The sequence below is a fragment of the Rattus norvegicus genome, chromosome 13 (assembly GCF_021556685.1).
Source record: "Rattus norvegicus strain SHRSP/BbbUtx chromosome 13, alternate assembly SHRSP_T2T, whole genome shotgun sequence".
In the NCBI taxonomy this organism is placed as follows: Eukaryota; Metazoa; Chordata; class Mammalia; order Rodentia; family Muridae; genus Rattus; species Rattus norvegicus.
This window is the reverse complement of record NC_141546.1, coordinates 89327624-89352679: the sequence shown is the minus strand read 5'-3', so window position 1 is coordinate 89352679 and position 25056 is coordinate 89327624. Positions and strand designations below refer to the sequence as shown.

The 25056-nt window shown below is 39.7% G+C and overlaps 1 protein-coding gene across 1 annotated transcript in view; it reads right to left on the bottom strand.

Annotated features, from left to right (window-relative positions):
* Fmn2 (formin 2) overlaps positions 1-25056 on the bottom strand; it is a 311596-nt gene that overhangs the window by 4970 nt on the left and 281570 nt on the right.

Genomic DNA, 25056 nt, shown 5'->3' with positions numbered 1-25056 from the left:
ACAACTGAATTTATTAAAGAAACAGAAATAAACCTTCAAGGTAGGATTCCATTAATAGAAGAACAGGGCACAACAAAAAAAGAATATGATCTGTTGGGTTCATTTATTTTTTTAATCTTGTGATATCTACTTAAGAATAAAATTATTTAAACATGAAATATGTCAGAAGATTCTGAACAGGCTGTGACATGACCTTAAGAAAAATATACCTTGTTGATTATATTTCTTAGGAGAGAAAAAAACAGTTCTTGAATAGTTTTCTTGGTCTCTGTAACAAATACGCTAATGACAGAATTTATCTCCTGATTCAACCTTCCTTAAACAAGAGAAGAGTCACTGATCCAGGCAGGCGTCTCTAGCATGATGTGAAAGTAATTCCTTTTACATACAACATCAAAATGCTGTTTTCCTAGTCAGTAATTCCAGAAACTCAGGACAGTTTAGACATTGCATTGTTACCACATTTATTACTTCCCCCCAAGCCATAAATTCCCTTTAATCCCCCCTTAAACATTTGAAGACAAAAACATTTTCTCTATAACAAACCAAGCATTTCAGAGTCACCATCTTCCTCTGAAAGAGCTGCCAGTAAATTTAAGCTTGAAGTATTTGGATAGGGAATTAAGGGACCTTTCTTTCTCTCTCTCTTTTTTAGCACTTAGCCAAAATCCAGTAGATCCCCCTTTTAAATTTGCTTGGAGTCCTTTAAAACATTTCATAACACACAAAAAAAGAGTATTTAGATCCCCAGAGCATCCTGGTGTTCACTCTGTTCTATTTGCTGCAGTTTTAGAACGTATCTTGGTTAGGATCACAGGAAGCTGATCTTAATACAAACATATTTAATTGTACATGAAAGAAAGTCCAGCCATTCCTTACAGTAGAGCCCATGACAACTGCAGGGAATGTGCGTCAAGGTGGCGTCATGGGGTCCTTTAGCTTGTTTGTTCATTTGGCAAATATTTTGGGAGCATCAACTCCAAGTCAGGCCCTGGTGCAGCTTCGGTTTATAGGGACAAATCAACTGAATGTCTATAGACCAGAGGCCTACTAGAGCAGAAGCTCGTAATCACCATGTGCGCTATGGGCAACCCTCGGAATTTGTACAGAGGAGGCTTCTGTAATTGGTATTTGGGAATTATAAAAACCACTTGGGAAGTATGTTGAGGGTTGACTCTTTCAAATAACCAAGACAGCTCAATTGTTCATATTTTTGAAAGATAAATTATTTCAGGATGAAGGAAATGGTAGAGGAAGAGACCAGGAATACCATTCTGCACTTCAGAAAAGAAAGTGTAGTTTCCACTTCTTCGGCCACAAAATTTCTACCAGGTAAATATTCCAAATGTGTCCTTATCTGTGTCTTAGTGCCTGTATGTTGATCATTTCATCTTAGGCACCTTGAGGTGCACATTGGTGACTTGGGGAGTTGGAACGCTGAGCACTGGAATAAACAGACTGCATTTCTACTTTGAGCTTATTCTATGGGGAATCTGCCGTAATGCAAGTCTCCAATTGCATGGATATTTTCAGACTGAGTCCCTCTGAGATATAGGGGAAGCATCTGGGGAAAATGATGCAGGCAGCCTGTGAGCACCTCTTTGCGAAACAGTGCTCTCTGGAAATGGCCTAGACTTCTTTCACAGGACAGTAATCTCTTTTCAGCCCTCTTATTCAACAGAAGACGAGTAAACATGTTCACCTCCATTCTGTTTTGTTGAATTTTTTCCTTTTAAGTTAATTAATTACATCCCGCTCCCTGACCTCCTCCAGGTAGCCCCCTCCCATAATTCTTCCTCCATAACCCCTCCTCTTCTCATCTGAGCAGGTGCCCCACCCATATCCCCCCAACCCTGGCATCTCAAATCCCTGTGAGGCTAGGTGTTTCCTCTCCCACTGAGGCCACACAAGGAAGCCCAGCTACTAGAACTGCAACTACTAGGCTGAGTTACTGCTCCTCTTTCTAAATGCCAACTGCACTTCAATATCTCTCTTGCAAGATGTCTTTCCCTTCACACTGGAGATTGGATCAAAAAAAGTATCCCTGGAGTTCAGATTTACAGCAAAATTGGCAAAAATGAATGAAAGGGAGAAAGGGGAAAGAAAAAAGAAATAAAAAAAGTTCAGAGCTCAGATTTACTACCAGAATTGGAAGGGAGGGAGGGAGGGAGCGAGGGAGGGAGAGAGAGAGAGAGGAAGAAGAAGAAGAAGAAGAAGAAGAAGAAGAAGAAGAAGAAGAAGAAGAAGAAGAAGAAGAAGAAGAAGAAGAAGAAGAAGAAGAAGAAAAAGAAAAAGAGGAGGAGGAGGAAGAAGAGGAGGAAGAGGAGGAAGAGGAGGAAGAGGAAGAGGAAGAAGAAGAAGAAGAAGAAGAAGAAGAAGAAGAAGAAGAAGAAGAAGAAGAAGAAGAAGAAGAAGAAGACGACGACAGTATGAATTGATTGAGGATGTACTTCAGTTAATAAAGTGCTGGTGTAGCATTCCCAAAGCCCAAGGTCTGATCATCACCACAAGGCCAGGCACAGTGGCATGCACCTATAACCTCAGCACTTGGAAGCAGAGGCAGAAGCATCCAAAATCCAAGGTCATTGTGAACTGTGTGTTTGGTTAACCTGTGACATATGACAGCTGTCTCATAAGAAAGTAAGAACAAAAGAAATGCAAGAGGGAGCAAAGAGAAAAAAAGAGAGAAATGAATGCAAAGAAAGACAGAAATAAGAAAGCCAGGGAAGGACAAGTTGGTGAGGGGGGGTGCCGGAGCTAGCTCTCAAGATCAGTATCTTCCCAAATGAGCTATCGCAGCAGATTTTGTCACCTGTCACTTTAGGTCTAGTATATAAGTTCTGTAGGCCATTTATCTGCTTTTTACTCTGGTTCCTTTCCCTCACTCAGTGAATCCAAACATTTAGAAATGAGTAGCAATTTGGGATCCATCCCATGTATAGGCACCAAACTCTGACACTATTACTGATGCCATCTTATGCTTGCAAACAGGAGCCTAGCATGGTTATCCTCTGAGAGGCTCTACCAGCAGCTGACTGAGACAGATGCAGATACTCACAGGCAACCACCTGGCTGAGGTCAGGGACCCCTATGGAAGAGTTAGGGGAAGGACTGAAGGAGCAGGGCTGAAGAAGATGGCAACCCCATGGGCAGAACAACAGAATCAACTAACCTGGACCCCTGGGAATTCCCAGAGACTAAGCCACCAACCAAAGAGCATACATGGGCTAGTCACTTCCCAACCCTGCCCTTGACCAGCACATATGTAGCAGAGGACTGCCTTGTCTTGCTTCAGTAAGAGAGGATTTGCCTAATCCTGTAGAGAATTTATGGCCCAGGGAAGGGGGATGCTGTGGAAGACTGAGGTGGGGGTGACTGGGTGTGTGAGGGGAGGTGAGAAGGAGGACCTTCTTAGAGGCAAAGGGGAGGGGCAATTGGGTGAAGAACTTTAGGAGGGGGGGCCAGAAAGGGGGCATCATTTGGAATGAATATAAATAAAATAATTTAATAAAAAAGTACACCACTAAATAAATCATTAAAAAATTGCAAAGAAGAAACATTTCTAGCAATAAATTAAAAGCAGCAATTTTTACTAGTCCATTCAACACTGTAATAATTTGGAATGGGGGGTAGAAATAGAAGGAGAGACAGCATTTGGTTTACAAAAGGCTGTCACCAAGAACAGAAAAGGTTCCCGGAGAAAGGGAACCACTGGCTAGGGTGAAGTTGGGGTCTCCTATTTCCGAACATCATCTACAACCAAGTTCAACCTTCGAGTCCCTCTTTATTGAAATGGAGTAAGAGTATGGCCAAGTCTATGAATGCTGTGAAGAAGCATCAACAGGTCTATGCATGGCTAATGATGATAGATTCCTTTAAACAGAGCTGTATACACAGAACTGGGAGCAGGACTGCCAGTACGTTAGTTAATTGAGATTCTGTCCTCTTAACAAACTAAAAGGAGAGGTAAAGATGTTAGCATTGCATCTGTGATTGACAGGCTCGTTTTAACCATCGGGACACCCCATCAACAGTGTGGACAGTAAAAAGAAAATGTGTGCAGATCAAATCATAGGAAAATAAAAAGAAAGTACTCATTCATCATGTTTAGTGATTTCAAAAAAACAATACAAGAAGCAGAGATCAGAAAACAGGAAATGGAGCACTATCCTTTAAGAGGAAGAAGGGATATCAGACAGTACATAATGGCTATAAAGTTTACTGTAAATATTTTTTTCTGTAATTGTTTTCTATGATGCTTCAGAAACAAAGAAATCTTTACATCTCTGCAAAAATGTCCAAAGTGCATGTTTATTCCTTGACAAGAGGACCAGGAGGTGTCACAAGAAGAAGTGGTGTCCTCTGTCTTTTAAGAGAACAGTTGACAATGACCAGTGATCAAAAGATATATAGAATCATGTTTGGCAAAGACATAGTGAATAATATAAGCAAAATGAGTTTTGCAAAAATAGGGGAAGGAGGGAAAGAGGGAAAAGGAGGTGGAGAAGAGCAAGAGGTGTTTATGTGCATGTATATGTGACACACGACACACACACACATACACACAGACACACAGACACACACATACACGTACACTTGTGTGTCTGTGTGCATGTGCTCATGCACCATGTGTCCACTCATGCATGCGTGTGATAGCCAGAGGTTGGCTTCAGTAGCCACCTTTTGTCTTGAGAGAGAGAGTCTATTACCGACAATGACGCTTACAGATTCAGTCAGCACTGGCCCATGGGCTTCAGCTATCTGCTGTCAACTTCTCTCCACTATTAATTTATAGTGACAGATTGTGGTGCCACAGAGACCAAGAGACAGGAAAGGCAAGAGTGGTTTTGTTAAAGAATAGATTATACTAACTGTAGATGTAATGGTTTTTAGGTTCCACAAAACCTACTACCATCATTGTAACCAAAAACCATAAACAAGCCTGCCTCAGGCCAGTCATAAAAATATATATATATATATATTCTGAGGATCATTATACAAAGATCTCTGACTACAAAGCTGCAGCTTTGCTGGAATTTACCTAAAAACTCCTACACAGAGTTTAACATCTCCAAAATAAACTTGTAGATATTTTCTGAACAGGGGTTATTTACTTTCTACACAAGTATATAGGATTTGCATTTTTACTCACAGAGTATGTGGGTGGCTGCTGCTTCATTTGGGTTTAGTGTATTAAGCTTAAAAGCTGCTACACACAAAGGAGATTTGAGCCCGGGAGATGGGAACAATTTTCAGGTTTACAATATCACAAAGAAGATATATATATGGGTAGGGAAATAGGGAAGTAGTTCTTGGAGGAGTTGTTAACATCAGTTTTAAATTTTCATCATTTTTATACAAATAAAAACTTTTAAACTATGTCTGTACTAAAACTGAATTCATTAAGCATTTTTTTTAAATGAAGGGAATGGCTTTTCATTTCTGTTCTAGTAAAGATGCATTTCCCACCCTTGAACCATCCCTGGCCCCAGACCCATTTATTGTCAGGCAAATATATACAAAATGTTCAGTGCTGTTAAGTTTGAAAACAGTCTGTGAGATGAGCAGAGAGATAGACTCGGATGCAGACAGAAAAGAGAAGCCAGACATCCCTGTAGCCTGTAGACAGAACAACTTCTATCCACCTTTGAAGGCCACCCTGGCCACAATCTTATCAAGAAAAGATACACGGTCTGGTTGTCATTCAACAGGATGGGGAAGGCAGCTGCTTCACCATTGGTAAACATTAATAATTTGGTCTACAAAAGTAAATGTGGCAGACAGTCATGTCTCACTGGCCCCAGAACAGCTTTCTGGGTGTGAGAGTCTTCACTCTGGGAGTCAGGAGGTTTGTATGGGAGAGAGGTGTAGATTGAGTCTGGGGCAGATACTTCACAGGTCTAAGGTCCCCCTTCATGAAGAGATAGACCTAGCAGGAAGCTAACAGCACAGGACAGTGCCCTTCCTGCCACGCCAGAATGCACACTACCAAAATATAACACCATGGGGTCTGCCAAAATATAACAAATTATTATTTTTTCAACCTACAAAGTGGGAAGAGAGAGGCAGAGATCTTAGACCATGGTTGGTTGGCAGGAATGGGTTAAGACTCCTGGGATTCTTCCAGGCAGATCCAACAAAGCTTTCCGATGCCCTGTGGAGTTAAAGGTGATTTAAGCAAGTTTATTCTGCTTTATCTCCTCTGTAACCCAAAGGATCTCCAACTCACCCATACAAACCATAAAGGTTTGTTAAATAATAAAAATAACCATCCCAAAGTGCTTCTCATGACCAGCAGGAGCCGGTGTGTCGGCTTCCCACAGCACTCGTTTCTGATTCATTTTCAGCCTCTCAGAGAAGACACTGCATTGGCCCCCTCCAGTGTTTACGGAAAACAGCAAGGATGAGTTCAAGCAGATTCAGACAGCAAGAAAAGCAGGTTTTCAATACACACCTCCACTGCTGGAAGCCAGAGTGCAGGTGCTACGGCTGTGGTACATGGGAGACAGTGGGCAGAGTACCATGCTTCAGGGCCTGACTCCAGGACAAGGGAGCTGGCTTCACACTGAGGCACACATCATAGTTGCTCTACCTCCTCCCAAAGCGCTTCTCTATTTCTATCAGTAATGGAGGCTGCTTCTGAGAAAAGCTCCTAGCTCCAAACCTCATTCCTGACAGTTGAATATGCTGGCTCCATTGTATTCTTAACAAAACTACACACAGATTTTTCAGATTTAACAGAGAGGATTGCTACCAGCTGTTCCTGGGAGTATTTCCGTAAGGCTCTATACAGGTGAAACCAGATAAAAGGAACTCTTATTTACTTACTTTTAATTGTGTGCTTATGTGTGCATACATGTGTGTGTGTGTTCAAGTAGAGTCCATGTACTGACTTCAAGTGTCTTGCTCTATTGTGCTATCCCTTATTTTGGGGGATGGGTCTCTCACTGAACTTGGAGATAACCATTCCAATAGATTGGTCCCAAGCTACTTGAAGTCTGACCCCTGACATTTACCTGTGTCTACTACTCCCAATGTTGGGGTTACAGGCACATATCATCAAGTTCAGCTTCTAACATTCATGCTGGAGATATGAACTGAGGTCCTCAAGTTTGTGTAGAGAGTATTTAACTCACAAAACCATCTCTTCAGCCTTAGGGCTATTTATTCATAAGAAAGTAAACTAAGTCAATTGAATTAACTCCCTATAACCCAATCTCTTTGATGACTATCAAAGTCGGCATAATGTTCAGAATAGCATGTTTTTGGATAAATCACCCCAAATCACCCTTTGTCACCACAGCTTTGTGATGACTACAGGTAAGAAAAATAGGGTTGCTCTGTGATCACTTATCAACAAGACAAACAAAAATACACATAGATAAGTCATTGCTTAAATTTATCTTCTATTTTGTTCAGAAGGCTTCCTATGCTAGCTGGAGAATTAACCACTCTAGCGCCATCCCCCAACATCCTCATTTACTCTGAAACGGTTGAATCCCTGATTCTTTTGCAGTCTTTAGGGAGTGTCTGAGAGTTTCCAACTATGGGCATGTTCCTTAACCTCCTTGACTGCTCGCACTGGCTAAGTGTTTCCCTGTGAACCTTATTACCGCTAGGACAATACCTGACTACACAGTTCTTCATAGGACGCCTCTGTTGTGAAATTACACTTGTCCTTCGAAACCTCTGGAACCTTGGCTTTGCCTGTCATTGAACAGAAACTCTGGTCCTATGTGGACAGGTTTTGTCTTTTTACCTAGCAGGGATTTCCTAAAGAGCATAACTAATCACAACCTCCATCCTGCTCTCAGATCAACAGAATCTTATCTCCTCCCTTCCTCACTCTTACCATGTACAACCTTGTTTATTAATTATTCCTCAGTAGATATTTTAAATCTCCCATGGTTTCTAATTCCCTGTAGGTTAGGCTTGTCCTATCACATGGATTATTGCCTTATGGTGAAGAATGACTTCCATGCTGGCCTAACTCATCTTTTTTACAAGTAAGAAAATTGTCTCAAACACTTAGCCTTTTTCTTTTTCTATTAAAAAAAAAAGTAAATTGTCTGTAGTGAGGTAGTTGAGGCCACTGACAGTCTGGCTCCAAGTAAGTTTATTTTTCTTTATTCTTGACATTGTTTTCTGGTGTCCACTAGTATAGAACATACCATGCCCAACCTTTGAGGAAGAACCTTGGTTAAGTGTTCTCCCTCTCCCTCTCCCTCTCCCTCTCCCTCTCCCTCTCCCTCTCCCTCTCCCTTCTCCTTCTCTCTCCCTTCAGAGTAAGCTTAAACTGTCTTTGCTAAGGGAAGGCCTCTGGGTATGCTTATGGATGTAAAGTGCTTTTTTTGTATGATTTAGTGCAGATTCTACTTCAAAGCAAGGACAGTGGCAACAGACACACATATGTATGTGTATGCACATATACATATATACACATAGATATCTACATGCACACATACAAACATACACACATATATACAGATATTCACATTATATATATACACTCATACAGATAAATACACACACATACATACCTCCCTCATATGCACATATGCGACAATAACAGTCACAGATTTCATCACCATCAAAGGATGGACATGGAGGGGTTAGAAGGAGACTATCTAGGAGGGGCTGAAGGGAGGAACAAGAGGAGGGACGTGATGTAATTCTATTTCAAACAAAACATTAAAAAACACCTTTATGCTATGTTGTTTTGGAGGAGGTCAAATTTGACACAGGTTACAACAGTTCAAAATCTAGAAAGCAAATAACGGAGGTATTTCTGGACTAAAATAAAGCCAGAGATGACTGTGATCTCAGACAAGCCCTGGAAATGCAAGTATCCATGCTATGAAGAAGAGAAACACTGTTGGTCTAGGGAATAGATGAGTAATAGCCAAGTAGCTGTGTGTGAAAACGAAGACCCATGATTCTATCCCATCAAGCTAGAGTACCATTTCACATTACTGAACATGGAAAAAACCTCCACCAAGAGTTACGATGTGTTAGTCTCCTCAGCCTTTTTCTCTCTTATTTTTAAACTGGAGTTTTGAGAAGATGCGTTCTTGCTAAGTTGTTTAGGCTCAAACTTGTCATATTGGTCTCCTGAGTATCATGAATTAGAGGTGGGTTACTACACTTACCTTCACCACATTTTATGATAAGCGTAACTGAGTTTAAAAATTCCAAACTGTGTGCCCACATGTACACTAAGATGTTTACATTTCATTACATTTCCTATCACTCACATTTTAATCTCTGAAAGAGGAGATATATGGCATAAAATTGGTTTGCTCTCATGCATCTTTTAATTGTACCTGGCATTTGGATTTCCCTGACACCCCAGTCCAAGCGCCCTTCCCTTATGTATGTGCATGCTGAAGAGGTTAGGTCTCTGTAAATTGTGAAAGCAATGGCACTGGTTCCATTGTATATATGTATGATGTATATAATAGTGAATAGAACAGATCCAGTGGCATGGGATGGTCCCAGACAGTAAAAATTTATATTTGACAGCAAAGTTCACCTTGCAGTTCAGGAAAATAAAGCTGTTTACTACATCTGGTACTCTTTTTTATATTTAACTAGTATACTGTGATTACATTATTTCTCCCTTCTTCCTTCTCTTTCCTCCAGACCCTCCTGTATCCTTGCAGACTTGCTCTCTTTCAAATTAATTGCTTTTTCTTACATTGTTGTTAAACACACACACACACACACATATAGAAAGAGAGAGAGACAGAGACAGAGAGACAGAGATAGAGAGAGACACAGAGAGACAGAGATAAAATGGTAACATGAATACATAAATAAGTGAAAACTTGTGCAGTCCACATGATGTCACATGTATGTACATGTACTTAAAACTGAGGTAAAGAACTAGAGGAGACAAAATAGTTGAGAGAAGAAGAAATAGTCTTCTCCAGGGAAACGTACTCCAACTTATTATCCAATACATCTGATATTCTTCATTCAATTGACCTTTTATTATTTCTATTTGTGTTAAGGTGTATATGCACACATGTGTCTCTGCCCCCCCCCCCGTGTGTGTGTGTGTGTGTGTGTGTGTGTGTGTGTGTGTGTGTGTGAGACAGGAGCTGAACTCAAGCTCATGCACGCTACTCAAAGACATTTGTCTTAATCTCATGGAGTTTGCTTTTATAAAAATGTGGTTCAAAAAGCTTCAAGCACAGCTGGGGAAACAGTTAAACTCTATTGGGAACCCTGCTCTGATGCTCATCTTAACACTTGTCTAGCAAGGAGGATGTGTATAAATTATTTGCATCTTACTTGCTGAAGGACATGATATGGGATATGAAAGAATGTACGGGCTATTAGACATAGGAATTAGATTATAGTGAATTTATCCAATTTCCTCCCTGTAAAACTCATAAAAGAGCATAACAAAGCTATTTATATCATAATAGCTTAGGATTGCGCAAGAGGAAGAGTGGCTTAATTAAGACTAAGATGTGGGAGATACAAGGCAGGGACAAAGAAGGAAGCATACTCACTCTGAAGGAATAAAATTCCCAATTTCTCTGTTACTGGACTATCTGGCTACAAATATGTCTTTTATCCCACTATCTGGAAATCAACAAACCTCAGAAATTAAAGCTTAATCTACCTCCCCTGACCCAGCTCTTCTTTTCACTCTGACCCTTTGGCTGAACAAGTTCCTCAAAATTACTCCCTCTGGTCACTCTCTCCACTCTGTTACCATCATTCTTATCCCTAAGCATTCTTAGAGCATCCTGTAGATACTGAGTCCAAAGGCCCATTCATAGTCTTTCCTTTGACTTAGTTAGTGTAGCAACATCACACAGGGCTCTTATTCTATATCTACTCTTCTTAAACATTGGCTAAACTTGTTCTACTAGACTATAATAATGCCGATCCAAATTCACTCATTCCTTTCCCCTGACCCACCAAGTGCTTTATTCCAGCCACTCTGGACTTCTCTTTTCTTTCCCCCAGCTTGTCCAACTTGCTATTTCCATTGTCTGGGAATCTCTTCTTCCAGCTTTCAACTAGTTTATTCTTTAACTAGCTTCAATACCTTGCTTTTACACCACTCCAGACACTATCTGACTACCTGACAAAAAAATGCAACATCCTCTAACTCTGTCTTTCCTTGACCCTGTAAAGATTTCTACTATATTAGGATCATGGCAGAGAGTAACTTTTTAATTTTGTTTGTTTGTAACTCTAATCACACATTAAAAGACCTAAGCAAAGTGCACTGGAAAGTTCTAAATTGAGGGGAAAGGAAAGAGATATGGTGTTCAGGAGAGAGAAGACATCAGCAGCACCGCATGGGTAATGACTGCACATGGACATGAAAATCTGAATAAAAGCATTCAAACTTCTTATTTCTCCCATGCTTCCCAAGACACACCACACACACCCTGTAGAAAATGAGCCTATGGTTGTAGTGACTCTAAGAGAATTTCTCCCAGAGAAGGAAGGATGAGGGCGTAGGCTGGCTGCCGTTGAGGAATGGCGAGAAGCTGAGATGGGTAATTTGATGAATAGAGCCTTGTGTCAGAAAGCAAAGGCAGAGACGAAAACATGAGGTGATAAAGCTGAGTAAATTAGATGCAACAAAGAAACTCTGAAATAATTACAGAAGTGGGGATGTCACATCAGAGTAGTAGAAAATCTGGATGATGTTCACAGTTAGCCTTACATACCAGGAATTTCATTAAAAGGCTGACATATCCCTGCATTTCTACAAAGAACAGAAGGACCAGTACTTTCATACTTTACATAGTCTAATATGCATTCATTCTACAATCCTTTACCCTAAAATTTTCTGGACATATGCCTTATGAAATTGAGTCATTTCTCCATTTCAGACAGGAGTTTGGAATATTTCACTACCAAAGGGTCATGTATCATGAAATAATAAAATACAATATTTCTATCATAAGTTTATGAACATTAATAGTAAGTTAGACACAAAGAGATTATAAACACCTCAGAGAAGTTGAATTTTGCTGACAGGGAAGTTTGCTGCATATCTATGAGTAATTCTTTATTTCATACATTTTGTGTATTTTTCAAATTGTAGATAAGACTCCAGTCTATAGGACGATGAATGAAAGAATATTTATTATAATTATTATCCTTATATGTTATGAACTCCCTTATTTCGACTAAAGAAGTCATTAAATAACCAAATGAGGGATTAAAATGGTTACTGGGAATTAGAGCTTATCATTTAAGAACTTAATTCTTAGCTTTTATAAAATTAAAATAATAATACAACTTGCTTCTAATCACTGTTCATGAAGCGTGACTATATTCTTATGGAGGCCAGCATATTTATTCTGTGATGGCCTACCAGCTTTCTGATGGTCATCTTTCTGCCTCTCCCAGCTGAGAGATTATGCATGATGTTTGCTTCTCCTCTTTCTCATCTGAGTGTGGAGCAATCTACTGTATTGCACTCAGTGGCAGAGTTGACTGGGGTCATTTTATATTTATTGCTGAGAGATCAAGTAGAAAACTACCAAGTAGGCGGCACTGAAACCTTTATGCATGGTGATGCTGCCTTCTCAGAAGGGTTTGTATTCTCCTTAGTTGTGTGATTTTCAGGATCCATCCACCCATCCACCCACCCATCCATCCATCCATCCATCCATCCATCCATCCACCCATCCATCCCTATCCATCCATCCCTATCCATCTATCCTTCTTTCCACCCATCCATCCATTTTTGCAAAACCAACAGTTCCCTCTCTACTCTTATATATAATGACCATCAATGTTACCTGGCCTCTAGCTCGTGTATCATTTCCTACTTCAGACAGATCTAACTTCACTTCTATGTCAAACTCCAAATTCTGTCCTTCCACCTCTGTTCATACTTTGGCTTTTCAACTGAGAGGACTGCACTGTGTAAAGACAGTCAGTCAGAGCTCAGTCTTTGTTCTAGGAAGGTAAAGCTCTTCACTAAATAGGGACCTGCAATACGGTGGAAATGGAATGTGAAATTCCTATTAACAAACATAATTAGCAAGAAGGACAAACACACATAATTGCTATGGATTCACACAAAAGAAGGCCCATTTAATTTATTCTGTAGAACTGAGTCCCATGAAAACTTACGTCTGTCTTAGTTTTATCAGTTTAGAGTGAATACTACTGCTTATAAAACGATGGTATGAGTTCCCATGAAGGAGCTCTCATATCTTCTATTGTAGGCACTATTATCTTACTTTATTGTATTTCATTAATCTCATTCTAACATCTCTGCTTTAGCCCCACCCAGTCCCCCATTCTTCTGCCTTTCCAATTCTACCTCACTCTGTCCAGTTCGTTTGCACTGCCCTGCTCATGGAGAGGTAAACACTGTGTTCAGACACAATAGCCATGATTTTTTTCTTTCTTTCTTTTTTTTTTTTTGAGACAGATTTCCCCCATGCAGGTTTGACAGGCTTGGGGATCCGTATATATATAGACCAGGCTGTTCCTAAACTCACAGAAATCTGTTTTTGCTTTCCTAGCAGTAAGATTAGAGGCTTATGCCATCAAGCCTGCACCATAACCATCATTTCTAAAGATCTACGGCACTACTCAGAACACTGAGCACTTACAATGAGCTATTCACCATGTTAGGAAAATTTCAGGAAATAACATGACTTGCTTTAATACCATGTCCTTTTGGGGTCATTATTTCTGCTCAACAAGTTAGAAAGTAATGCCAATTAAGCTTAAATAATTTCTCAGTTTCACCATTTTACAACTGTCAGCATACAGTTCAAGACTTGGAAACACATACCGTAGAAAGAATGGTTGGTACAATACGGCTTCATTACTGTGAATTCCATTGTTTTTAACATAATCTCTTACCTTTAGAACATGTATATGCTAATGATAGTGCTATTTGAAAAGTTTCTATATGAGACTATATTAAATGCTTTATACCCAGTGGTGCATTCAACTGACTCCAGGAACGAAACTAGATTAGTGTTTCCATTTTATAACTGGGAAAACTGAGGGTCAGAGTGGTGAGCCAAGAGGTCGAGTTATACATGTACCATTAAATGCAAGTCTTCTACAATGTAATCCCAGTGTAGTAAGTATAATCTTACCACTTCCTACATTTAGACTTTGTAAAGATGAAAGTTCTGGAAGACTGAGAGACTGTAGAAAAACAACCCATGAGAAAACTCAGCACAGAAATGGGCAAGTTAATGTTAAAAATTAAGGATTAATTAATATCCACATGAAATCTGACATTTCAAGTGAAACCCTCTGCTTATCTGTGAGCATCAAAAATTCTCTTAGCTGATGAAATATACCCCTGTGTATCATCTTATTTATCTCCCCCACACACTTGGAAAACTTTAAAGTGGCCAAATGTAATTTTAGCAAACTTTCCAAAAATGTTTACCCTAGACCTTGAACCCTAGAGGTTAATTTTTGAAAGGACCCCACCTAATAAAATTAAGATCTTTTATGAACACACTCTGATGTGCTTTACTTCAGCAAGATACACATTGTCTAGATACATGATGATAATTGTAACTATTTAAGGATTAATGATGGCCAGACTTGGTCTGCATGCCTTTAATCGCAGTACTTGGGATGCAGAAGCCAGAGGATGTCCCATGTTATCCTGGGTCATCTTGCGACACATTATCTTATAAAAACAAGAGCCAGGGATGAAGCTCATGGTATAGCATGTACCTAGCAAGATGCACGTCCTAATTTTGTCAAATCAAGGATTCTTTCTTTTTTAATCATCTTACAGCATTTAGAGATTATTGTACAAGACACTTTTTTTGATGAAGTAGAAATTCTTATATGTAAACGGTTGTATTTTAAGTAAAGAAAATGAATCTTGTAGTATATAAATATTCATTATTTATCTGACAAAGTGCTTAAGTTACTAATTTTAAATTTTAAATTTTCAACATGGTAGTCAATGCGCCCCACCTCAGATACCCAAATTATAAGGTGTGGAATAATCTTAATAGCACTTAATTGCATAGGGCAAAATGCAAAATCGTTAATATAACTGAGTAGGTTTTTACTTTTAAAAGCAACTGTTTATATCACGTCCCTGTACTAAACGTTGCAGTGTTCTTGTCCTACCTCAGTGTTATTTCAGTGATATTAAATAGGCACACCACCTTCTGCAACTCAGTAGTTTTGCTCCCTCCTGATTCATAATTTGGTGGAGACAAGGTCATTTTTGGGTTAATGAAACTCAAGGGATCCCTATCCTCTCAGGAGCTCGCAAGTGCAAGTGAATCTGATGTGGGATGCTAGCTTTTCCTCCAGGGCAAGCTCTCATCATGTGACCTCCTGACACCACTCCAGGGGCAGAATAATACTGAAAAGGCTAAAAAGAGATAGATATAATCTTATGATTACTATGTACTTTCCACCTCTTGAGAAATAGGCTGACAACCAACACACTCAGAATTCTATGTTCATCAAGACTACCTACTACCTGGAGCTGGTGCCGTAGCTCAGCCTTTATGAATACAGGGTGCTTTTCCAGAGGAAAAAGATTCAGTTTCTATCCCTAACATGGTGGCTTATAGCCATCATTAACTCCAATTCCAGGGGATCTGGTATCCTCTTCTGTTCTTGGTTACAGGGCTTAAAATTGATACACGGATATACATGTAAGTAAAACACCCATACACATAAAATTACATAAAACTAAAAATGAAAAAGAATACCTGTTACCAAAAATTAGTATTCAATTCTAAAAACAAAGGGAAAAAATACCACAGGGATTGAATGTATCTGCTTGCTGACCATAAATACTGGCACTAGCATGCCTTGATTCCTCTTCTGACCTTAGCCTCCCTTCGCCAGGTAGAATCAGGAGCTTTCTCTACCCAGGTGATGATAACAGAAGCAACATATACCAGGAGAGGTCTGTGTCCTTATGCAAAGACAGAGGTGACTGCTCTTAGATGAGCCTCCCTCAGGGTGTAGGCACAGCTTCTTTAGCAGTACTTCAGATGGCTCACCAGCAAATTTTAAATCATTTAGGAAAGGTCTCAGCAAGGGGACAGAGCTGTCTTTCTCTAGAGGGGGATCAATGATCTGTGGAGACGAGTTGGCCAGGGACACTGTCTTTGATGGAGACAGAGTGTGTGATACTTGGTGCCAGTTGAACTACAAGTCCTAAAGGAAAGGAGGGGTCTGGGTAATCAATCGGAGGTGGAACATGGCCAGGACAAAGTGCAGAGGATGGAGACAGAGCTGATAGATTATTTAGAGGATGCTTAACATCCATCCTCAAGATACAATGACAGAGGAAGCTGATTAGATAAACTTTCCAAACTTTGAATGTTTCCTAGGTATCAGGGATTCTAGGTGTGTTATTACAGATCTTATCACGAAAGCAGAGGTACAAATAAATCAAAATAAAAAGAGATGCAACAAAAGACAAAAGTTCATGGATTCAAATAAAAGGATATTAAACAGATCGAGGGAAAGAACCTCTTGCATGTCTATATATTAATACATACAGAGAGGCTACATTGCAGAAATGCTTTTATACCAGTTTAGGGATTCTATTAGATACAATTCTATGGTCCTTTGCTTGGCTTTGCATTGTTAAAATATAAAATTAAAGCTACAGACTCAAGAGTTATCATTACACAAGGAAAGAAATTAATGTAATCCTGTGAGGTGATAGATTTACCATTTGCCTAGACTATGACAATCATTTCAGGACGTATACAGATAGCCCACACATTAATCTATCCATCTACATAATTTGTCATCTATGCTTGAATAAAGCCAGAAAATATTCTATATATAAAAACTTGAGCAATAATGATTTAAAATTTGGAGTTCACTTTCAAGGAGTAGCAAACTAAGCAATGGATTCTCCACAAAGCAAAAAGCCACAAGCTATCTTTGTGACACTAATTAGCCTGAGCGCTGTAGTTCAATCAGCAGACATTTGACTTGATGGCAAAAGTTAATAACCTTGTCTGCACTGTAATTTTATAGCTAGTTCTTCAGCATCAGCAAAGTTAACTGTCATGGGGTGTCTGCTTGCTAGTAAGTACAATAGCAAATGTCTTTCCCTGTTACTGTCTGCCTCATACCCCCATCACTCAAACCGACCAACCAACAACAGTAGAATGTCTTGGTCCTACACTCTCATTGGCATCATACAGAGACTAACATCTACAACATGGCTAAGGCAACCTCTTCACTGTCTACCTCTTAAGCCTAGTTTCTGATTGGACATTATTTATTCCAGAGGCCCCCAATTTTTAAGTGCAGAAGAATTACCTTGAACTTCTCAAACAAATTCCTTTCACTAGTGGGAGATCAGTAGGGTTTGAGAGGAAATGTCTGAGGCGGACTGAGGAGAGACTTCTGCCTGGGAATTCTCCCACCCGAAACAGTCAGAGGCAGCAGCTAGCAGTATCATGGCTAGAAGGCTGGCAGAAAGCTCTCAGATTCTAAACATTTTAGTGATCTTAGAAATCCAGGCTACAGGGGTTGGGGATTTAGCTCAGTGGTAGAGCGCTTGCCTAGGAAGCGCAAGGCCCTGGGTTCGGTCCCCAGCTCCGAAAAAAAAAAGAACCAAAAAAAAAAAAAAAAAAAAAAAAGAAATCCAGGCTACAGTAGAAGTCCTTACAATTTTCCATTACACAAACCTGACAGTTCTGCTCATCTTCCTGTAGTAGGGCATAACCATCATATTCCTTCAACTTACCTTAAAGGAAGTGAGATTTACCCCTTTAAAACTCTTGCTTTAACGGGAGCACTTTTCCCCCCCATATAAGTTAAAAGATACTATTTTTGAAGGATGATTTTGACTCATATTTTCCAGGAAATATATTTTGATCCAAGATATTTCTACTATAAACTTGGCTAAATCATCAAGAATACTTTTAACAAATGTTGATGGGAAACTACAAACATCTTGGATACCTCACCAGCCCCCACAAACTCACTAGGAGATACACCAGTGCCAACATTTAAGCACTCACTAAAGCAAAAAATACCTTTGTTTTCTTGGTTTCGGGTGCTAATTTTCTAATTAGGTGATTTTAACTACAACACTTGAGAGCTGCTCCAGCTTCTGAATGTGGAGTTCTCTCTCCAACTTCTCTTACTTCCTTTCCTCAACCCTCCTCCTTCTCCTCCCCCAACCCCTTTCTTCCTCTAGGGTCTTGTTCATGCTATGAGGCACCCTACCTCATCACTAACTTACATGTTTAGCACACATTTATTTTGTCTTTATTCCCTTTTCTTTTTATGTCTGTGGATAGACGTCAAGAAGCATTTGAGAAAAGTTTCTCCAACACTTAAAAACAAAACAAAACAACAAAAGGTTTTGAAGCATGACAAGACAAAGACGCCAATGCAAAGATTTTTCTTATTTAGCTGTCACTCTCGGTTGTTTACATCCTTTTGGGAGAACTAGGCTTTAGGAAGTGAAAGCAGTAGTAGCATGCAGAGTTTAAGAACGTAGTTTAAGAGACATAGGTTAGGCTGACTTATTTCCAGAATCTCTACTAACTTGTCTGATAGGATTTGTGTGATGGGCTCACTGACTGTAATCTGGGCAGTGCCTGGGAGAGTGGCTGTGAGAGCTAAGTTAAGAAATCATTATGGCTTAGTTGAAAGATGTGGCACATACATTGCTTAAGGTGTTGGAAGCTGAAGAAAGTTAGTGTGTAAGGGATGTTGTTTGGAGAACGGTCTACACAGACTTGGTGGTCGTCATTTGAGGAGTAAGGTTTTAAGTGACTGCTCAGACACCAAGAAGCCAAAGCTCCAGTTCCAGAGGACTGGCATAGAAGAAGGCTTTATGGGGTCATTTCTCTACAATTGGTACGTGAAGGGAATGGTCAAAGGGTCAGCCACAGTCATTAATACGACCACTCAACAACACAGAACTGGAGTAGAGAGCGGATGTCAACAGCTGGGACGTCAGCAGGTTGGTAAAGCACCTTGCATGGACAAAGCCTCAGTTCAGCCTCTATCACAGCATGAAACCAGCCAACTATGGTGACACCTTCCTTTAGTTCCAGCAAGCTGGAGGCAAACGGAAGAGGGGAACAGTGCTGGCTACATAGTTTGAGGCCAGACTCAGTTATAGGAGATCCTCTGGTTGGTAGGATTTTCACTTTTTTTTCCCAATTGCCTTCAAAGTGATTTCTTCCTTCCCAAATTTACCTGTCAGCATCATACTGAAATCTGAATTGCTTGGGTACAAATTTTGGAAACAAGAATTTTTAATGTGGCAGGAGAAATCTCCACTATAATATGTGACTTTGTAAGAACAAACATCCAAATCATTTCTCTCTAATTACAGACCTCAGCTGGGCTGCATGCACGCTGATTGCCATAGGCTCCTGCAATTAGAGGGGTAGCTAGCCCTTCTCACAGTGCATCAAAGACTACCTGTCTCAGAGTAAAAGAAACCAGTAAATTACACTAGACAACATTCTAAACATAACTCATACTAGTGTCGCAATTGATTTATTGAATCAAAATGTCTGATTAAAAATGAAGTTATGGTATACCACACTATACATCATGGAGCTTGGGTGCCAGTTTTCTGCAGACAGATTTTGTTGTCTAAAATAATTTTAGTGCTTTAAACTCTCTGAAAAATAAGAAAAAAGATTCTTGCATGATCTCTAAGTTCCATATTCCGAGTCTTCTGGATAGAATTCACCCCTTTCCTTATTCTATACTGCACAATCAAGGAAAATGAGATTTCCTTCATAGGGTCTTGAACACTTCAGTCCTTGGTAACGTTTAAGGTGTATTGAATGAATAACTGAAAATAAAGTTATACAGATGGAAACTGGCTGAATACCAATTTGAAATCACAATAAAACAGAGATGAGAGGTGAAGTTACGTAGGGTGAGAGTGGGGAGCATAGATCTTCCAGGATCTAACCCAAAGCCTGTTAATCAGGGACCAAACTGTATGTATATGCTTAATCATTTGCTTCTTGTCTCATCTCTAGAGGCTAATGCTAAGGTTTTCCTAAAGTCATAAATGACAAGCATTTTTCTATGAGACACTTAGGGGGATTCTTGGTAGAGTTTGTTAACATATCCCTGATCTTCTAAATGTTACATTCAAATGGTGTTTTTTAAAGTTTTTTTCATGTTTTGTGTTTTTCAGTGGTGGAATGTCTAAATCTTTTAAGAAGGGAAAGTTTTTTATTAATAAGTATATATTTATATCAAGTAGATAGAAAAAACACGTTTGTTGACTTATAATAATAAAGTCAATGGGTTAGGGGGCCATACAAAAACAATATTTTATCATATCAGACAGCATGCATATAGAAATACGGTGTACAGTAAGTAACATTTTGAACATAATGCATCTATAGGCTATCTTCTTATAATGATGCCATCCCTCATGAATATGCTAAAATCATCTTATTGGAGACACAAATGTAGATACCATTTCTATTCGGTGACAGAGAAACAGCCAAGAAGCCTGTACTACATAGGTACTATAACATATACGCAAGTCCATCATCTTGTCCTCTCTGTGCTTTGATGGTGTCAGAGAGATATAATCACTCCCATTTCACACATGAGGAAAGCATGAGTCTCGATGGATAAATGACCTTCAGACAATCCCGAAGCTAACAATTGGCAGGCAACTAACACCCCATGCTTTTCAGACTACATCTCCTAGAAAGAGGGCAGATCTACTTAAGATGAATGAGGGGGAGCACACTGTATCAGGAAAAACACAGATGAAATCTCATCAGTTATTCAAACAAAGCTAGAAGAGCAGCGTTTTCCCACACTATCATTAATAAATAAAATGATGAAAAAAGCATTCATATATGCTTTAAAACATTAAAGAATCATTTATTTGTAAATACCAAATTAGAGTGACGGAAATTTTATCAGGGCATACGAGTTCAATGGTAGAACTAAAATCAGGTATTCGTAGAACTAAAGCATTTCCTTCTTGAACACATCCCCTTAAGACACAGGAAGTACCTGAAACATACTAAGACCAGGAAGTTAGACCTGTTACAAGGCTAAGGTTATAAACACAGCAACACTTGTGGGAATACATGACTCTCCAGTCAGCTGAGCTGTTTATGAGTTGGGCAAGAAGCTTCAAGGATGTGGCTTTTGAAAGTCATATCCATGTAACATGGTGATACAGCTGTCTTTACGTTATACATTAGCTATGCTCTAGCATGGAGCACTTCAGACTACAAGTAACCGTCATAGCTCACTGGTTTACTAAAATAGTCTTGAATAAAACCATTTTTTGTTTGTTTGTTTGTTTGTTTGGTCTATCATGGGCACCATTATTTTCACATCTCCCCAGGAAAAGCCACCTAGCACATGCTAAATCACTTCGGCAGTTACAAGGACAACTTTTTTACAGGTTTGATATACTGACATAGTAGTTCATTTTTTTTCTTTCTGTCTTTTCGCCTCTTTAATTTCTCTCTTTCTTCTTTCTTTCTTTCTTTCTCTCTCTCTCTTTCTCTTTTCTGGAGAAACTGTTTTTTTTTAATCCCCCAAAACCTGCTATGAAGTTAACTGCCAATCACGTCCATCCCTGGCTGTGATAGCCCCTGGATGGCCATAGTAGTAGAGCCTAATCTGGTCAGAGATTATTTGGAGTTTACCTTGGAATTCTTCTAGAGGGCACTGGGAGTTCTGTCTATGCCTGGGTTGTGAAAAATGTTAGCCATGGATATTCATGAAGGCCAAAAAAACCATGAAAAAGCTTGGCTTGAAAATTAAATGAACCCAGGGAAGAGAGTGGGAGGAGAGGAGAATAAAGGGGGAAGAAAGGGAAGAATTGGGGAGAAGAGGGGAGAGATAGAAGTGGAAGGAGAGAATGGAAAGAGGATGATGAAAAGGGAGAAAGAAAAGAGAAGAGAGGAACAGAGAGGAGACAAGGAGAAACAAAGGGTCTCCCCTTCCTGAGGAGCCAAATTTGGGTCCCAACATCCACATGATAGCTAATAAAATTCATATGTTTGGTTGCAGAGACTCCAATGCCCTCTTCAGGTTTCTGTTGGCAGTGCTCATACATGGTCCATAGACATAAACTAAGAAACGATACCCGTTCACATAAGGAAGTAAAATATTTTTTTTAAGGAGAGGTCCAGAGATGCATGCCCAACCCATTGACTGCCAGCAGAGTTCTGCATCTGGGCATCTCCCAGGTGAGGACCTCTCTGACCCTCCTGGTCTCAATAAGGTGCACTATTTTACTCAAGATATTTGGAGAAGAGTTTTTATGACTACAATGGTCAACTTAAAATTATGTGAAAAAATATGTTTATTACTCTAGAAAGTTTGCTTCCCCATGCCTATGTCCATGACAGTGGTGTAACAAGTCAAATCAGGAACTATTTACAAATGCATCAAAGGAAAAGGATTGTGGGTACGTCACCAGAGAATGCTCTCCTAGAAATATGGACAATAACCTTCTTACTGGGAAATAAATACAACACAAGCAAAAGAATTTAAAGCATGGACAAGGAAATATGTAATGTATGTGAATAATATGTTATGCAAAAAAGAATTGATTTTAAATAAAATATGACAATAATAGCAAGTATTTCGGGAGCTCAGAAGAAAGAATAAATCAACAGGGAAGAGCATGCCATTTTAACCATCTAAATTTCTTCGGAGATTCCAGTCATGTGATGTGACTGGGTCGGAGATTTCGCACTTGGGACTCATCATGCCCTCCTTGTTATCCATCAGGACCCAGGGTATAGCATTTCTGAAACATGTTTCTATTACTACAGATATCACAAGGTCAAGGTGAGGTCAGCACAACAGAGAACTTGGACCGTCAGCCGCTTGGAACACAGCTCTCAGAGAGCATTCTGGGTCTGTGTTAATGCTTTGTTGTTTTGAAACTGTTCATTTTCAAACGGGGGACCTCACGTTTTTGTTTTACTTATGCAGTTCATCCAGCTTGGAGCCAAGGGGCAACACTGAACAGACACTTCAGATCAATGACTCCGCTCCGCAAAACAGCCTGGCCATCATTTGCCAAGAGACATAGCAGACGCTGGTGCTTCCTGGCTTGCCACATGTTCTGCTTTAGCCCTTTATCATAAGCAAATGGAGTAAAATTAAAAGTGGATGGCCAGAAGTAGATTCAATAAATTCACAATAGAGCCACAAGGAAACACGGTCACCAACTGTGTGTCCAAAGGCCCTTAGCTTATTTCTAGGATGTGACACATCCAGAGCATCAGAACAAGGTCTGGTTGGTTGAAGGAGTTCAAAAGTGAGAGGGACCTTGTCTGAGTATGTGAGACTCAATAACTCCATATGGTAAGAATGATGGTGTTAATGTCACCTAGAAACAGAAGTCCTCTTAAGGAATGCTGAGCAGTGTATCTGATTCTGTGAACCTCAACATATCCTGCTAGATGGACCAGCTTTTACCCTCTGTGCAGGATGCAGGAAATGGTGGTGATTGAATTCATCTTGTGCCCAGCATCAGGGACACGCTTGCTCACCTGATGTGTACTACTCCTGTACTCATTCCTGTCCCATTGATCCCCAAATCAGATCTATTTCATCTTCATTTTTGTCCCTCATCCAACAGACACTATAAATAACTACTCTATACGAAACAGTATGCTTTCCATTTTGAACCATAGGGTACGTGGGCTTCAGATTCTTTTTAGGGTAAAAAAAAACCCTTTAATTTAGAGACTCAAGAAGTGTAGGATGTTAATGTGCTAGGGTTACAAAATGTTTCTCCTTAATATCTCTCCAAACAGCCACTTGGATGGGGAGAAAATAAAAATATCATTTAGTATATGCACAAAGGAATATTCAAATGAATATATGGCAAAGGAGGGATTAAAATATAACTATTGTTTGTGTGTGATGTAAGTGGTGTGTGTGTGTGTGTGTGTGTGTGTGTGTGTGTGTGTGTGTGTGGTGTATGTGTGTGTGTTGAGGGTATGAGCATACATGTGGGGAATAGAGTTGACTTTCGGTGATTTCCACAAATGTTTCTCCATCTTATTTTTTGAGAGTCTCTCAGTGAACCTGGAGCTTATAGATTGGCAAGATTTGGGAGGCCAGTGAGCCACAATGAGAGATGCGCAGCTGTAATTGTGGGTGTGTCTGCATCATCTACATGCACTATAAAGGCTTGCAATTACCTCTGTTTACTTAAGGAGATGGGAAAGCTACTCATACATGAAAATGAGGTGCACTCATGGTGTATGTGCAAGGAGTACAACCTGAAGATAATAAGCAGTGAGCTATGGAATAGAGCAGAGATGAACCACCTACCTGGGGATGTAAGGTCTCTAAAGAACTAAAAAAAAAAAAAAAAAAATAAAGTGAAGCCATTGTTAGTGCAGGGATGGGAGGAAGTGCACTAATTGGGTGTGTGTTAAGATTTGCTTTCTGGGTGGATTATGTTTCTCTTTCATTTCCCCACTAGACTCTGCTATTTGGGGAGGCTGCCCAGGGAGGGCTAGCTTTCTTCGTGAGTTAATATTTAATATGCCTTTGTGGAATTTCATAATCCCTGAGATGTTATTTCACATACTCAGGAGGAAAACATTTCTCTTCATTCTTGAACAGATTTATTTTTAGGAAATGTGGCAAAATTCTGCAAGAATCTTGATGGGTCTTTTCAAAACGCGTGATCGTCTACGGTTTGGGGAGACATCTGGGTAAAATTTTGAGATGGGTTGGTTACATTGACAATATACCATGAATTGAGCAAAAAACAATTCCTCTGACCTTTGTGGCTTTTGCTAGCCATCTTTAGTAGGAAGACAGTTTATCCTTATAGGGTTATTCAGTCTTCCATATGGCTTTTCTTCTTGTGGTTTCTTCACAATAGAATTTATTTTAATAGACAGTGGTGCAGCCCTAGCTCATCTCCGTTCTGTAGTATCACAGTCCAGTGCACTCTTCTCAGTCAAACTCCAAATTCTGCCAAGTATCAGCACCTCTTCAACTTGTATACCCGGGTGAGGGCCATCAAAGTTCTCATTCATGTTATAAAAATTGGCAACTCCCAGAGGAGTCTCACTTAATAAAACA